This window comes from Euleptes europaea, chromosome 19 (genome assembly GCF_029931775.1).
Source record: "Euleptes europaea isolate rEulEur1 chromosome 19, rEulEur1.hap1, whole genome shotgun sequence".
Taxonomy (NCBI): Eukaryota; Metazoa; Chordata; class Lepidosauria; order Squamata; family Sphaerodactylidae; genus Euleptes; species Euleptes europaea.
Genome location: NC_079330.1, coordinates 37,302,096 through 37,319,024, shown reverse-complemented (window position 1 = coordinate 37,319,024; position 16,929 = coordinate 37,302,096).

Sequence of the window (16,929 nt, the reverse complement as noted above, 5' to 3'; positions counted from 1 at the left end):
TACAAACTTAAGGTCAGAATACAGGTTGGGGAAATACTGGTCATCTTTATAGGGAACGTACAAGACATTTGGTTACATCAGTGGTAGGACATGAAAGGGTGAGATGCAGCAGAGTTGTTTTGAATGTGAAAGGATACAAGGTGACAATAAGGAAGTGTTAGCCAGTGATTGCCCTCTACTAAACCTCCTAGTGAAATTGACTAGATCTCCAGGCTCCCAGGCATAGTTCCGCGGTGCCAGAGATCTCACATCGGATCTCAATTGAAACGCTAATGCCTGGCGATCAAAGGAATGAGAAGGGGGTGGGTGAGAGGGAGACACAGAGCCTGCTTATCCCGGGCTCGACTGGACGCCCTCGCTGACAGTTGGCTTGACAACAATACATCTGGAAGAGATCTGGGAGTCTTAGTGGACCACAAACAACATGAGTCAACAGTGTGATGTGGCGGCTAAGAAGGCCAATGCAATTCTGGGCTGCATCAATAGAATTGTGTCTAGATCAAGGGAAGTAATACTACTACTGCATTCTGCATTGGTCAGACCTCACTTGGAATACTGTGTCCAGTTTTGGGCTCCACAATTTAAGAAGGATGTTGACAAGTTGGAGCGTGTCCAGAGGAGGGCGACCAGAATGGTCAAAGGTCTGGAATCCATGCCCTATGAGGAGAGACTTAGGGAGTGGGGTTTGTTTAGTTTGGAGACATGATAGCCATGTTTAAATATTTGAAGGGATGTCATGTTGATGTGGGAACTACCTTGTTCTCTGTTGCTCCAGAGACTAGGACAAGGAGTAATGGATTTAAACTGATAGAAAAGCGATTCCACCTAAACATTAGGAAGAACTTTCTGACGGTGAGGGCTGTTTGACGGTGGAATGTGCTGCCTTGGAGGGTGATGGAGTCCCCGTCGTTGGAGGTCTTTAAGCAGAGGCTAGATGGCCATCTGTTGGGAGTGCTTTGATGGAGGGGTCCTGCATGGTGGGGGAAGGGTTGAGGTCACTGGGGATGTGGGGGGAGGTAGTTGTTAGTTTCCTGCATTGGGCAGGGGGTTGGACTAGATGACCCTGATGGTCCCTTCCAACTCTATGATTCTAATGATTCTATGATTCTATAATGGTTCCCTGAAGACATATCAGGTCAGAAAAATAGGGTGGGGGGGGCTTAACCCCCCCCCAGCATATCATGGTCCCAATGCAAATCAGGCCCATGTGCACTGGGCATTAATACTCAGCACAGAACCCCCAGAGCACTCCTGTTGACAGACACCGTGGTGGACACACACATGACATGGAGGCCTTTGTAACTTGTGAATGGACCCTCAGCTGGCAGAAGTGGGGAGACCATTTCCTTGAATGAGACCCCAAAGGCAGTCCAAGTGGACGTGGACAATACGGAGCTCAGTGTGTCCACAGTCCAGCTCCGCCACACGAGGAGGCTTCCCAGCTCCGTCCTGCAGTCCGTTTAAATGGGCACGATGCTTTGTGAGCCAGTTTTGGACTCAGGAAACTGGGATCTAAAAAGTCTGTCGCTCTCCACCGAGTCACAGGTTCCTTCCAGACTACAGAGGGCTGGAAACCGTCGTGCAGATGCGACTCTGGCAGGCCACCAGCTTCCCTCCGTCTTAAGCTGCTTGTCTCCCTGTTGCTAAAAAACTGCCTGGGAATCCAGGAGCAGCTCCGTGGGCCAGTTGGATGCAGTGAGAACACGGGTGTGATTCTAGACACCTTCGGAGGATAATTTTAGTACCACCCGCCAATCACTTTTTTATTCTGCCCTTTCTTCCAGACATCACAGGGCAGCTTTTCCCTCCTGCATTGCTACCCTCACAACAACCCTCTGAGGTAGGTTAAGCAGACAGACTAAGACTGGCCCTAAGTCACCAGTGCGTCTCATGAGTGAGTGGGGATTTGAACCCAAGTCCCCTGTCCTGTTATCGTGCTCTGGGGGTAAAAACAAGAATTAAAAAAAAAAAAACCCTTAACTCTGATATAGGTCCTTTCAACACAATAAATTCCTCTGATGTGATCCCTTAACTCATTTAATTATTGAATAGCCATAGAAGGTAAATTGTTCAGAGGTCATGGGCTACTGAACGATAGTTGCAGGCGGGGGCAGCAGGGGCCCCTTTCTCTGGGCCTTCCAGGTCATTCGGCCGGCTGCTGTAGGAGACCGGCCAGACTAGGTGGACGTCCGACCTGGCCCACCGGGGCTCTCTTGGCACTTTTGCCAAGGCGAAAGTGAAAAATCAACCTCTGGATAACCGGGGGGGGGGCGGCAGCTTGGCTCACCTTTGTTTTATCTCACAGTGTTTCACCATATGAGTCTCCTGGACAGTAGAGTTCAGAATTCACTGCAAGCACACACAGAGGCAAAGACAGAGAGCAAGAGGGTGGGGGTGGGGGCTCTTATAAATATTCTGGGTATCCCTCTGGCACAGACGGTGTTAAAAGGGGATCAGAGAGGTTAGTGGAGGAGAGGGTCCATCAGTGGCAAGTGGTCATGGTGACTCAAGGGGACTTCTGTATGCCTCCAGGGCAGCTGGTTGTTCTCTGTGTGAGACAGGATGCTGGACTAGGTGGGCCCTCACTGGCCTGACCCAGCAAGGCTCCTCTTCTTCAGTAAATCCTTCCTGCACATTACGATACCCTGAAGTCTACTGCAGTATCTGGTCATTTTTGAGAAATTGGTTCACCCGCTGTCACCCAGGTTGCTCTATATTTCAGGATTAAATTACTTCAGACACCCTATAACCCCCCTGTGTTTTGTGGCAAGCCCTTCCTAGCCATTGGCTGAGCTGCTCTGATGTCATTGAATGACAGACAGTGTGGTGTAGTGGTTAAGAGTGTTGGACTAGTATCTGGGAGACCCAGGTTTGAATCCCCATTTGTGCCATTGATGTTTGCTAGGTGACCTTGGGCGGGTCACTCACTCTCAACCTAACCTCTGTAAGCCACCTTTGGGTATAAATGCACTAAATAAATAAGTGTTTCCCAACATACTAATTGCTCAGGAGGCTGTCAGCAGCCGAGAGTGGATCTTGAATGAGTTGCGTCTGGGGAAACCCTCACATGGAGCCTAGGAACACAGATGGGTTCTAGGAGACAGAGTGACGGGGTGAGGACGGCTATCAAGGACCCCTGAGGCCAGAGAACTGGAACTAAGAGAAAGGCTCCCGAGGCAAGGCATGGCGGGAGAACACGAGGCTGTTTAAAAAGCAGGAATTTGAAGACTCACTAAGATTCTAATGACTTAGGGAGAGGCTGCCCCTTGCAGAATGTGGACTAGCAACCCAAGAATGGGTGGAGAGGGCAAAAATGGAGGATACCAGTGGAGTTAAGGGATGAGGCAGCAAAGAGAAAATAAAGGGGGAGGGGGTCACACAGAGTCTAAGGGGAATTAACAGATTTGAGTCCAGTAGCACCTTAGAGACTAACAAGATTTTCAGGTATGGTTGCCAGCATACCTGTGTTGGGGAGGTTGGGGTTTGGGGAGGGGAGGGAACCCAACAGGGTATGATGCCATAGAGCCCACCCTCCAAAGCAGCCGCTGCCAGTGTGGTGTAGTGGTTAAAAGCGGTGGTTTGGAGCAGTGGACTCTAATCTGGAGAACCGGGTTTGATTTCCCACTCCTCCACATGAGCAGAGGAGGCTAGTCTGGGGAACTGGATTGGTTTCCCCTCTCCTCCACACAAAGCCAGCTGGATGACCTTGGGCCAGTCACAGCTCTGTCAGAGCTCTCTCAGGCCCACCTACCTCACAGGGTGTCTGTTGTGGGGAGGGGGAGGGAAGGTGATTGTAAACCGGTTTGATTCTTCCTTAAGTGGTAGAGAAAGTTGGCATATAAAAACCAACTCTTCTTTCTCCAGAACTGATTTCTATTGTCTGTAGATCAGTTGTAATACTGAAAGATCTCCAGGCCTCACGTGGAGATTGGCAACCATATTTTCGGGGTATAAACTTTTGATAGGAGCTTTGACTCTCGAAAGCTTATACCCTAAAAATCTTGCTGGTCTCTAAGGCGCTGCCAGACTTGAATTGAACTGTTCTACTGCAGACCGACATGGCTACTCTCTGAAACTCTGGGAAAGGGTTACGCTGGCCAGAAGGAAATGAACAAGCAAGAAAGTTTTGGAGGGAGGCTGAGGAAGGACACTTAATTTGCATTCTAAATACATGCTCTTTAGCTGCAGATCTGATAAGATTTTCTGACCTGCTGAGTGCTTGGGGGCTATGTCAAGAAGCCACACAGCGTTTAGTAAAGTTTGCATTATTTTTTGTTTAGAGAACCCTCATAATCCAAAGCCCTAAACTGTGTTTTACTTAGTTTGTGCATAAATCTGGCTGTTTTTCCTGCTGTGCTCTGATGGAGGCAGCAACTGAACAGTCCCTGTGGCAGCAATAAGCCATTATCTTTGCACTGAGTGGCATATCGCTATACTGTAAGAGGACCGCTGCCCCCAATTCATCCTTCCAAAGCTGCTGCATACATGCCAGCTTGTAATCTATGCCATCCTCTGGGCTGGCTGGCTGCACACAGAATCATAGACTCATAGAGCTGGAAGGGGCCATGCAGGCCATCTAGTCCAACCTCCTGCTCAATGCAAGATCAGCCTAGAGCATCCTTGACAAGTGCTTGTCCAGCATCTGCTTAAAGACTGCTAGCGAGGGGGAGCTCACCACCTCCCTAGGCAGCCGATTCCTCTGCTGAACTCTTACTGTAAAAATATGTTTCCTAATATCCAGCCGGTACCTTTCCCCCCTCAATTTAAACCCATTATTGTGAGTCCTATGATCCTCTGCTGCCAACAGGAACAGCTCCCTGCCCTCCCTCTAAGTGACAGCCCTTCAGATACTTAGAGTGATCGCGTCCCCCCTCCAACCTCCTAGCACAGCTTGTTATCTCTTTTGATCCTTCCAACTTCTCCTCTCCGCTGTCTCCTTTTGGTTTCCTTGGGGTTTTGTTTTCCAAATTGAGGTCTGCTGCAGATGTAAAATTTGGGGCTGACTTAATGTGGTTAAGAAATCAGGCTTTTCAACTGGCCCTGTAGTTTATCCTTTCATCATAGTTTGGTCTGCAATAATTACTGTGTGGGTCAGTGGCAGAGCAATTGCTTTGAACACTGAAAGACCCCAGGTTCAATTAGGGCTGTCAATTCGGTTCGGTCCGAACTGAAAATCAACCGAATTTCCCCTGATTCGGTGATTTTCTGTTCGGACGGATCCGAACTCAAAACTGGCAGGCAACCGGGGGGGCCGAATTCAGTGAGTTCGGGAGTTCGGGAATAAATTCGGCAAATTCGGCCCCCCTTCAGGGGAGCCCGCTGAAAGGCGCGGGATACCCTTTAAACTGATCTGAGCCTCCCAGCTGGGAGGCGCAGGTCAGTTTAAAGGGCAGCCCGCCCCCCTTCAGTGGGCTCCGCTGGAGAGGCACGGGCTGCCCTTTAAACTGACCTGCGCCTCCCAGCTGGGAGGCTCAGATCAGTTTAAAGGGCAGCCCGAGCCTCTCCAGCGGAGCCCGCTGAAGGGGGGCGGGCTGCCCTTTAAACTCATCTGTGCCTCCCGGCCGGGAGGCGCAGATGAGTTTAAAGGGCAGCCCGCCCCCCTTCAGCAGGCTCTGCTGGAGAGGCGCGGGCTGTCATTTAAACTCATCTGTGCCTCCCGGCCGGGAGGCACAGATGAGTTTAAAGGGCAGCCCGCCCCCCTTCAGCGGAGCCCGCTGAAGGGGGGCGGGCTGCCCTTTAAACTCATCTGAGCCTCCCAGCTGGGAGGCGCAGATGAGTTTAAATGACAGCCCGCGCCTCTCCAGCGGAGCCAGCTGGGAGGCTCAGATCAGTTTAAAGGGCAGCCCGAGCCTCTCCAGCAGAGCCCGCTGAAGGGGGGCGGGCTGCCCTTTAAACTGATCTGCGCCTCCCACCTGGGAGGCTCAGATCAGTTTAAAGGGCCCCCGCGCGCCTTCAGGGAATCCCTCTGAAGGTGCGCTGGGGCCGAATTTTCCCCCGAACTCCGGATCCCCCCGAATTACTGGGGATCCGAAGCGGGGGAGTTCGGACTTCGGCACGTACCGAACCCACAAGGGTCAAATTCGACCGAATCCGAACTGTACCGTTTTTGTTTTTTTTGACAGCCCTAGATTCAATCCCCGGTAACTCCAAGTAAAACACTTCAGGTAGCCTAGGATGGAAGGACCTTTCTCTGCCTGAGACCTCAGAAAGCAACTGCCCATCAGGGGACACAAGACTTCCCTGGGATAAATGTGGGTTTCCCCAGTGGGCCTGGAGTAGGGGTCACTGGAGGTGAGGGGGAAGTAGTTGTGAATTTCCTGCATTGTGCAGGGGTTGGGCTAGATGACCCCTTTGACCCTTCAGCTCTATGATTCTATGATTCACTGTGCTTGATAGTACCCCCTCCAGGATTCTTGCGGGTCAGGAAAAGGGCTGGAAATGGTAGGGCGGCTGAAGTCCCTTTCCCATGTGTGCCACGGTGCTCGTCCAAAAAACACACTGCACACAGGAATTCAGGACTAGGGTTGCCAGCTCCGGGTTGGGAAATACCTGGAGATTTTGGAAGTGGAGCCTGAGGAGGGTGGGGTTTGGGGAGTGGAGGGACTTCAATGGGGTATTATTCCATAGAGTCCACTTTCCAAAGCAGCCATTTTCTCCAGATGAACTGATCTATGTCACCTGGAGATCCGTTGTAATAGCGGGAGATCTCCAGCCACCACCTGGAGGTTGGCAACCGTATTCAGAACCCACACCAGATTGTTGCACAGGGTGAGGACCCTGAACCCAATCTGCTTACCCCATAATGTGCAAACCATAACTGGGTGGGCTGGTGCTCCGACTCAATGGCTTTATATATTCAAAAGTGCTTCAAAGGAATCTGGATGAATGTTGTTCTTCATTGATAGCTGGGTCTGACATTTACACGAACAGACTTTGGAGCTGTCATGTTTCTGATATGCACTTTTTTGGTCTCCTCGTTTACTATTTGATTAGCACAGGCTTTAACAAAAGGGACAACGGAGGTATAAATTAATGCTGCTTTAGTGAATCGCTCACAGTGTGTGGTGCTTTGTATGTAAAGAAGGCAGCGCTAGCTAAGCAGCCGGCTTCTTCTGGTTCAACCTGTCACACCACACGCTGCCCTGGAATGTGGTGATTTGAGAGTGTCTTCTAACCACCTCGGGTTGTATACATATGCGCTGCCCACAAGCCATTCCTGCTTGGTAATCCAGGCTCAGTTCCCACGATCCCAGGATGTGTTTCTGTATCACTCTGGAGAGGCACCACTTGGGACAGAACACTGCTTGCCATTATGGGAAAGACTGACTTCTCATGGAGGCAATTGTTGATTTTGCATACCAAGAGTCCACTAGAGCCAACGTGGATTTGGGGAGAGGAGGAGTCAATCAAATGCTCCAAATTACAACATCTCAGGATTCCATTTTCAATTTTGATATGTTCCACATACCTCCAATTCTCAATTTTTTGGCTACTATTTGGGCCATCCAAGGCTTCCAGTTTGTTCAAATTCTGCAGTTAATTCAGATGAGATGAGAGTGAAAAACAGACCGAGTAATCCGGTGGCTCCTGATCCAGAGTGACTCATCACACAAGGCGTGTGAAATTCAGCATTCGCCGTGGGAGTGCCCCGCCTGGATGGGAAGGGGCACATTTTCAGACACCCTGCCCACACGGGCACAAGTGCCCTCCCCTCAGCTCCTTGTAGCCACCCTTTCTCCCACTGGGCCACTGGAGGGCTTTCTGAGGGCTTCTTCTTAAAAAGGTCATTGATGCAGGGTTCCAGTGCTACAGCAATTAGCATTAAAACAGACAAACAACCCTGGTGGCTTAACTGGGGACAGCGCAGGGGGAGTTTTCAATGGCGGCTCCACCCAGCAGAGCCTGGAAGGGCACACTCAGGAGGCCAGGCGCTTTAAACATTAGGAGGGGGCCGAAGGGTTGGGGCTGGTTGCCAGGGGCTTTTTGGCACCAGCAAGCCAAATCTGGAGATGGTATATAGACCATAAAACGGAATTTGTTCAGCATACCAGGCGAGCACCGTTTGGGTCAGAATCCTGGAAACTCCCCTGCAACCTGCGCCCCCCCCCCCCCGGCTTCTGTGCTCCCCGCCCGGCCACTCTTCGTTCTATGTCTTCTAGCAGGGAGGAGGAAGAACAATCCTATTCAGTATATGTAAATTTAAATGTACCTCACCAGAGCATGTTTGTTGGGATTGGACAATCAGACGTTCTGATAATCTGGGGTCTTCCCACTAGGTTTGTCTTAGAGAGGTGCGCAAAATGGTGCCCCAGTACAGAGGTTTATGAGCGCAACTTCAGGATCTGAAAAAAGATTAACTCTGAAACAATGGCATGGGTTGTAACTGTTTTGGACTGCACGTGGTTGACTACTCCTCCCTACAGAAAAGTCCCTACATACAGAAATCTAGCCTGGCATTCTCTGACATGCTATTTTTCTAGGCCCAGGAAATATTATCAGTTCCCATTTGCGGTGTAATGTGGTATGGCCCAGACATAGATTTACCACCTCGGCGAGAGCTCAGCCAAAATGCCCCAAATATCTTGTCATGGTGGGTCAGGAACCTAGACGCCGGCTTTGCCTGTTCTGGGAAGGGCAAGAAGCAGAAACTCCAGCAGTTGCTTAGCAAGCACACTTGCCCTCGAGAAGCCTCCCATGCACTTATTTGGTTAGGGACCCTGCTGCCATGCAACTGCCCCTTTACGTCTGGGTTTAAACTTCAGAAAAAATGGCCAAGGGTCAAATTATATGTTATGTACTACCCAAGGGACCTGGCGTCATGGATCTCAACATCAAAACGCAGCATGCGGGGTGGGGGTGGGGGGGCAGGTTGGTCATGGCTGTGCCCTGGAGCAGGAGGCTGGCTGCTTTCTCGTGCACGGCTTTCCTGGCTGCTGTCTCCTCCCTGGACACAGACTGGATTTGGGAGTCTGCATTCTTTCCCAGCTGTGGCTAATACCTAGCGGTGCTGCCAGGATTGGGCTTCAGGGCAAATGCCCAGGGCCCAGCCACTCTGGCTTGGCTGGGAGGGCTCCCCCCTCCCACCGAAATGCAGGCTGTAGCTAGAGATGGGTGACTTATGGCGACCCCTCCTGGAGTTTTCCAGGCGAGAGATGTTGGGAGGTGGTTTGTAATTTCCTGCCTCCATGTCTCACCCCTGGTATTCCTTGGAGGTCTCCCATCCAAATACTGGCCAGGTATGATCTCACTTATCGCAGTCTTTTCCTGCCACTCCCTTCTCCCAGTGCATTCTGGGAATTGTAGTTCTCCGGATACCTGGCATGAATGATGCCAGAGAGGGGGCTCTGATAGCTTTAAGTCTAAATGCCCTAACTGCACCATTGCCATCTGTTGTTGGGGGAGGGTCTATCAAGAAAATGGTACAGGAGGACAATTAGTCCTCCCTTTCTCTGCCTTAATCAAGGGCAGGTTTTTAAGATTACAATACATGTCAGATCAAATGGTGACCTGCATCGTTTGGCCCTGAAATTGGTTTCGAGCAATTTCATGTCATGAATTTCTAGGATTGTCATGGAGTAGCATGTTTTGGTGGTGGAAAGTCTGCCAAGCACAAACACACAGGTTTGCGATTCAATTCCTTCATTTGCCTAAGCAAATTTTGGGGATGATCCAAATCTCTGTGAGGTTTCCATACCCAGATAAAACTCCACCCGCCCAGGGCTGCCCTGCCCAAGGCTCTGCGTGCCTAGTGTAAGCATCCCAGCACATGAGCAAAAGAAGCCCCAGCCTAGAATGAAGCGGCTCTCGCACGCATGGTTGTGCAGCAGAGGTGCTAGTTCAGAACAATCACATTAAGCTAACGTATATTTGGGATGGGGGGGGGGTTAATGATATTTCTATAAACTCAATCTGAAAACAGTATGTTCAGAATTTTTAAGCAAGAGGGGACCAGGGGCCTGCAAGAATAGCACACACACGCCTGGGTGGGTGTGACTGTATAGACTTCCTAATGAAATAGACACTGCATCCAAGAGGTTTTTACAATGTCTTTCTGCACCTTTTGTCATAGGCTTTTGGTGAGACAAGATTATACATAGCTTATATCTATAGTGTATACATAAATATATATATAATATGTGTGTACAAAAATGTACATAAACTGTATTTACATTTACCAGGGAGGGTACATGCTTTGTACAAAAGGGACCAATGTTTTGTTAACTTGTAAAGCTTCACAAGTACATTGGGAGATGGAAGCACTGCAATAATTCTAAATGATGTTGGCATTAGAATCACATGTGCCAACAGCATCCTGACCATCGCTTAACAATCACATGGACTTTGGTTTCCCGGTTCTGCACCCTTCTGTTCTGAATTTGTACTGTCTGCTTCAACACCCATTTGTCTTATGGCTTGATCATTCACATACAAATGAGAATGTGTTTTTCCAACCCTCTCTAAGACCAGATTTTAAGTCCTCCAAGGATTGTTACGAAATATGAACAAGAGGGAAGAGCAGGAGGACTCAAGCATCATACATTACACAGGTTGGGTCCAGGATCCTCACCCTATGTCCTGTGAAACAGTCACACATGAATTCTGGGTTCTCCTCGATCCCCGCACTTGTGGTACCTAATTCAGACTGCAATTGTGGTAGGCATGAAGAAGGAGCCCCCCCTCCCCCCATGGCATTTTCCCAGCCTGAAACTGTCCTGGTGAAGCTTATATGGTCCATTGGGGAAACCCTTGTTCATTAGTGGGTTTCCCCAATAGGCTAAATAGCACATCTTAAGGGTCATTGGGAAAATGGCATTGTGGGGGGGGGGGAGGCTGAAGCCCTTTCTGTACACACACCACTTGCAAGGCAAATCAGGCACCATGTGCATAGAAACAGAGGGGAACCCAAAAGTCACACGTGGTAATTACACCCAGGACATGTGGTGGGGATCCCAGACCCATCCTATGTTCTTTAGAATGTGTAACTCGTGACATGCTAGCTCAAGTGAGATGTCCGGTCCTGGTCATGCTGAATATGCCATCTGGAGCAGTGGACAAGGAAGACAGTCTGTATCTGGGATTATTGGGGGGGGGTAGGGCTGCCCATTCCAGGTTTGGAAATTCCGGGGGATTTGGGGGTGGTGCCTGGGAAGGGAGGGGTTTGTGGTGAAGAGGGACCTCAGCCAGATATAATCTCACACAGTCCACCCTCCAGAGCAGCCATTTCCTCCTGGGGAACTGCGCCATGTCATCCAGAGATCAGTTGTAATTCCAGGAGATCTCCAGGCCCCACCTGGCAGTTGGCAACCCTAGAGGACAGAAGATTTTTCCTTGCAAAAATAAAATATCCCCACACACAGAAGGCTAGCATGTCACTGATAAGGGTTCTGGCTTTCCTCCTGATGTGCTAGTTTTGTTAATGTGCACAGAAGTTTGTTTTCTAAATGGAGAAGCATTTGATCACGCGTGTGAGCCCCCCCCCCCCCCCGAGCCTGAAATGGGTCCTGGCCCAGAGACAGGTGGGGCTTCTGCAGGCACCCGGCCAAAGACGGGGACATCGTCATACTCTGTCCATTTGTATGTCCTGAACTTGCTTGTTGGAAACCAGCATACGCAATTTCAATTAAAAGCCATTATTCTCTGAACTAGTACATGGCTGCTAATGAAAACCTTCACTGTATATGTACCACAAGGATAGGCCTACTGATGGTTGCTTTCAAAATATTCATGCTTCAAATTGCCTAAAGCAGTGATTCCCTACCGTGGGGGGTGGGCCCCACAGGGTTTCCAGCACTGTCACGGCAAATATTGAGATATTTGGGGAGCAGGGGAGGGTGGAGTTTGGAGAGGGTGTGATTCACTTCTGAGTGATGCTCTAGGCTTCCTGCCTTAGTTTCGGTAGTCTTTACCATAAAGATTAGAGAAAATTTCTAGAGTGCCACTATGTGGAGGCCATTTTTTCTCCTGCTCCTCAGGGGTGGGAGACTGGGTTGGGGTCAGGTAATACCCTCACCAGGGTTGGTAACCAGGAGGTTCAGCCACCCATGGCAACTATGACACCACCGCATGTTGCCTGGGACCACCTCCTTCATCCACACAGCCTCTTCTCATCAGATCAAAGAGCCACTTCCGGCTCTCTTGCACTGCGCTGGAGCAGGCCGGGTCCCGGAGGAGCCCAGAAGACATCACCTTGGGGGGGGGGCAGGGCACACCCCTTTGGAAACAGTTGTCGTCATCATAGGCGGACACGTGGCTAGCAGCTGCCCAACATTTTGTGATTAACCCCAGCCCCACATGGCAGCCATTTTGTGATTGGCTCCTCCTGTCCTCTGGCAGCCATTTCGTGGTGGCGCTGTTCTCAAAATTGAAAAGTGCCCACAGGATCAACTAAGTGGGGGACATCTGGACGAAGAGGTGGTCAGCAGCAAAATATCTTTCCTCTACTGACTATTGACTTCATTGGCTTTCAAGGACACCATTGCTGGTTTTGTATATGCTCTTATCCCACCTCACCTCCAAGGAGCTCAGAACACCAGATATGGTTCATTCGTCTGCCTTTGGCTTCATACCAGAACCCTGTGAGTCTGAGGGAGAGCGACAAGCCCCAGGTTACAAATCTCGCTTTGCGTCAGAGTGGGGATTTGAACCCGGGTCTCCCACATCCTAATTAGCCAGGATGGTTACCTGCCAGATTGTCCTTTGACTCATCAGATCAGCCAACAACAACCAAATGACAACCCTAAACAAGTTATATTCAGTTTGTCTTTTGCCATTTACAACTTCCACTGTATTTAACAGCTCTTGTGAGCCTGCTTCACCCTTTGCAGGGAGCCTGCAGATGTGGAAATGAAAATGTAGAAAGTGTGTGTCTGCAAACATATGCATTATACATCCAGGATTTTGCTGTGGGTGTTCCTTGAGTGCATATTTGATGACAAATCTGGATTTCCTAATACACAATGTGAGGGGTAAGCTGTCACTTGGTTTTTTGTTTGTTTTGCTATGAAGTGACAGGCCAACTTATGGATACCCCCAAAGGGTTTTCAAGGCAAGAGACGTTCGGAGGTGGTTTGCCATTGCCTGTCTCCACGTAGCAACCCTGATATTCCTTGGTGGTCCCCCATCCAAGTACTGACCAGGGCCAACCCTGCTTAGCTTCCAGGATCTGCTGAGATAGGGCTAGCCTGGGCCATGCAGGTCAGGGCCCTGGTTAGTACTTGGGTGGGAGACCACCAGTTAAGCCCAGGGATGATATGCAGAAGCAGGCAATGGCAAACCACCTCTGAGCGTCTCTTGCTTGAAAACCCTGTGGTAGTGCCATAAGCCGGCCCTCAGTGTAGCTGGTGGGAACACAGGCATTCAGGCATTTGTAGGACGTCAGATTGCCAGGATCCCCAAGACACGAACCTTCAGCCTCTATTAAAGCGACTGGACTCCACCCACCACCACCCAGTAGCTGGCAATCTAAACCCGCCCTCCTCCCCTTCAACACGCTTGGTAACCTCTGGAGCAAGATTTCTTGGAAAAAAACCAGGTTTCTCATACTGAGATATACCCTTTGTTTTTAGGGTTGCCAGGTCCCTCTTTGCCACCGGCAGGAGGTTTTTGGGGCGGAGCCTGAGGAGGGTGGGGTTTGGGGAGGGGAGGGACTTCAGTGCCATAGAGTCCAATTGCCAAAGCAGCCATTTTCTCCAGGTGAACTGATCTCTATCGGCTGTAGATCAGTTGTAATAGCAGGAGATCGCCAGCTAGTACCTGGAGGTTGGCAACCCTATTTGTTTTGCAGTTTCCAAATGTGAGATAACATTATACTTTGCACAGGAGAATAAAATGGCTGAATGGATACCCTTTTCCAGCAAAGTGGACAAAATGCAGAAATTAATCACCTTGCCCCTGAGTTAGAAGAGACTGTAATTGATCTGGGCTAAGTCACTCTTTCTTGTCACGTACCAGCTTTAAAGCATAGGTTCTGTCAAGGGGGGGGGAGGAGGGAAAAAGCTCTGTCTGGCAGGATGGAGCCATGTTCCTCAGGTCAGTGAGGGCAAGAGGAAAGCAGGAGAGATGCCTGCATCCACGATGGTATCACTTTTGGTTGCTGGGTCTGTGACATTCTAGAAATTTCCCCATCTATGTTTGTGACAATAGAGATTTGGGGGATTCCTAGAGAGGCATGAAGGGGCAGGGACGTGACTTCAAGGTGATGGACTAGGCCTGCTGTGATGTGAGGCCTGGGGTTAACCCTTTTGCCAGTACCATTTTTGCCATCCCAGTCACCACACCACCACCACCACCTCAGCTGCTATTGACTGTAGGAAAAAATATCCAGGGATCATATGGGCATTTTCACCTACTGGAGCAAATGATATCCTAGGGGGGGAATTGAGATCACAAAAAGAGAGCAAAGGGACAAACTCAATCCCTCTCCTCCTTATTGTAGTTGCCAATGTTAAGGTGGTCAACCAGCCTGTCCCTTGGCCTTCAGCTTAAGGTGTTGAAGTGGACAGGTGATGCTTTTCACAGCATGGAGGTAAAGCACATCACCTGGTAAAGAGCAGCCTATTAAACCACTATTAAAGGGGCAGGACATTTTTTCTTGATGCCAACTGTTAAGTCCGCGTGGGGAGGACACACGAGGTCGAGACGGAGTTCCAACACAACGCTTTATTGTCGTACAAAACAGAACTGAGAACTGTGAAAACTGGCCCCGCTTATATTCCCCCTGGCCGCGTGTGGTCACTCCCTCCCTGATCCATGATAGGGGGGAACAACCCCCGGGTCGCCAATAGCGCAACCCGGCTTAGGGCCAATGGGGCACGCTGGCTCGGGCCAATCGCGCAAGCAGGGCTTAGGAGCCTTCGCCTGGGACTCAAGCTCCTAGGTTTCCCCCTGCTTACTATCCTAACTATGTACATACATAACACCCCTCCCCCCTAAGTCCGAACACAACTAGCACACAAAGTCTTTGAGGTGGCTTGGTCGTGTTTGTACCCGCTGCGACCTACGCGGCGCTAGAACCGACGCTGGTGATACAGGAACAGCTGCTGGAGTGGCGGTCGGCTCAGGTGCGCTCGCGGCGGGACAGGCAGTGTCTGGCAGTTCCTCGGAGGGGCCGGCTGGCGGACGCTAATCATCCCATGCAATCTCTGCAGGTGCTCCTTGATCCGGTTTTCTGGAGGACGCAGAGGCTTCCGAAGCGGTCGCGAGGTTGGGTGCATCAGCCGGGCGGCGGCACAGCTGGTCAATGTGCCGCCTTAAGACACGTCCCTCGGGGGTAGCAACCCGGTAGGAGACGGGTGTAGACCGGGTCGTCCTGCTCGACAACCCGTTGGGTGGCGGTCGTGTACCTGTTGATCAGGAACTCTGGAGCCAAGTCTGGGTGCAGCCGGTCAAGTGCGGTCTTGGGCCAGCGGTCCATGAGGAGTTCGGCGGGGCTCTTGCCGGTAGCAGAGTTGGGGGTGGTGTGTTGATCCAGGAGGAAGTTCACCAACTTCGTGTCCCAGTCACCCCTGACGATGCGGCCCAGTGCGTCTTTGGTCATCGCACCATGCGCTCGGCCTGCCCGTTGGTGGCAGGGTGGAACAGAGCGGAGGTCACGTGACAGATTAGGTTGTTCGCCATGAACTCCTGGAATTCCGCCAATGTGAATTGTGCCCCATTGTCCGAGACCACCGTGTCAGGCAGCCCGTGCGTTGCAAAGAGCTGCCTCAGGACCCAGATGACCACCCTGGATGTCATGGAGGACACGGCTACAACCTCCAGCCATTTTGAGAATGAGTCCACGACAACTAGGAATGTCTTGCCCTGGAAAGGTCCCGCAAAGTCTATGTGGATGCGGGACCAGGGCGTGCACGTCGACTCCCCAGTGCTGGGACAGTGCGTGCGGCATCTCTGGTCGGGACTCCTGGCAGGGACAGTAGCGCTTGACCCATTCCTTCACGGTGGCGTCAATGTGGGCCACCACACGTAGCTCCTTGCCAGCGCCTTCATACGCACGATGCCCGGGTGGGAGGCGTGTAGAGTCTCCAGGACCCTTGTGCGGAGCTTGGGTGGGACGATGACCCGGTTTCCCCAGAGCAAGCAGCCCTTGTGCAGAGACAGTTCGTGCTGGTGGGCTGCGAACAGTGCGAACTCCCCGTCCGGCCGGTTAGCCAGCCACCCCTTCCCCACCCAGTTCAGAACGCGGGCAAGGGCAACGACAGCGGCATGCAGGGGCAGTTCCAGCAGGGTCTCGATCAGGAGCACGTCATGGGCCGGGGTGGGATCAGGGTCGGGACTCTCGAGCGGCAGGCGGCTGAGGGCGTCCGCGTTCGCGATGCTCTTCCTGGGGCAATGCAGGAGCCTGAAGTCGTAAGCATTCAGGGAGATCGACCAGCAGAGCATGCGGGGGGACAGGATCTGTGGAGTCTGCCGGTCTGGAACGAAGAGGCCCAGGAGCAGCTTGTGGTTGGAGACGATTTCGAAGGGCCGCCTGTAAACAAAGTCAGGAAATTTCTTCACGCCAGCCATGACAGCAAGGGCCTCTTGGTCAATCTGGGCGTAGTTGTGCTCCGCCGCCGAGAGAGACCGAGATTAGAAGGCAATGGGCGCCTCCTGACCGTCCGGCATCTGGTGGTTGAGGACAGCTCCGAGGCCATAGGGCAAGGTGTTGCAGGTCAGAACCAGCGGTAGACGCACATTGAAGTGGACGAGCAGTCTGGAAGACGACAGAAGACCCTTTGCGGCATCGAACGCCTGCTGCTGCGGTTTGCCCCAGGACCACGGGGCGGACTTGTCCAGCAGGTGGTGCAGAGGCTCCGCTAACGATGCCTTGTTGGGCAGGAAGGTGTGGTAGAAGTTGAGGAGCCCTAGGAATGACTGGAGTTCCTGCTCTCAACGGGGCGGGGGGGGGCTCTGTGGATGGCCTTGATCTTGTCGGGAGTGGGGTGGATACCG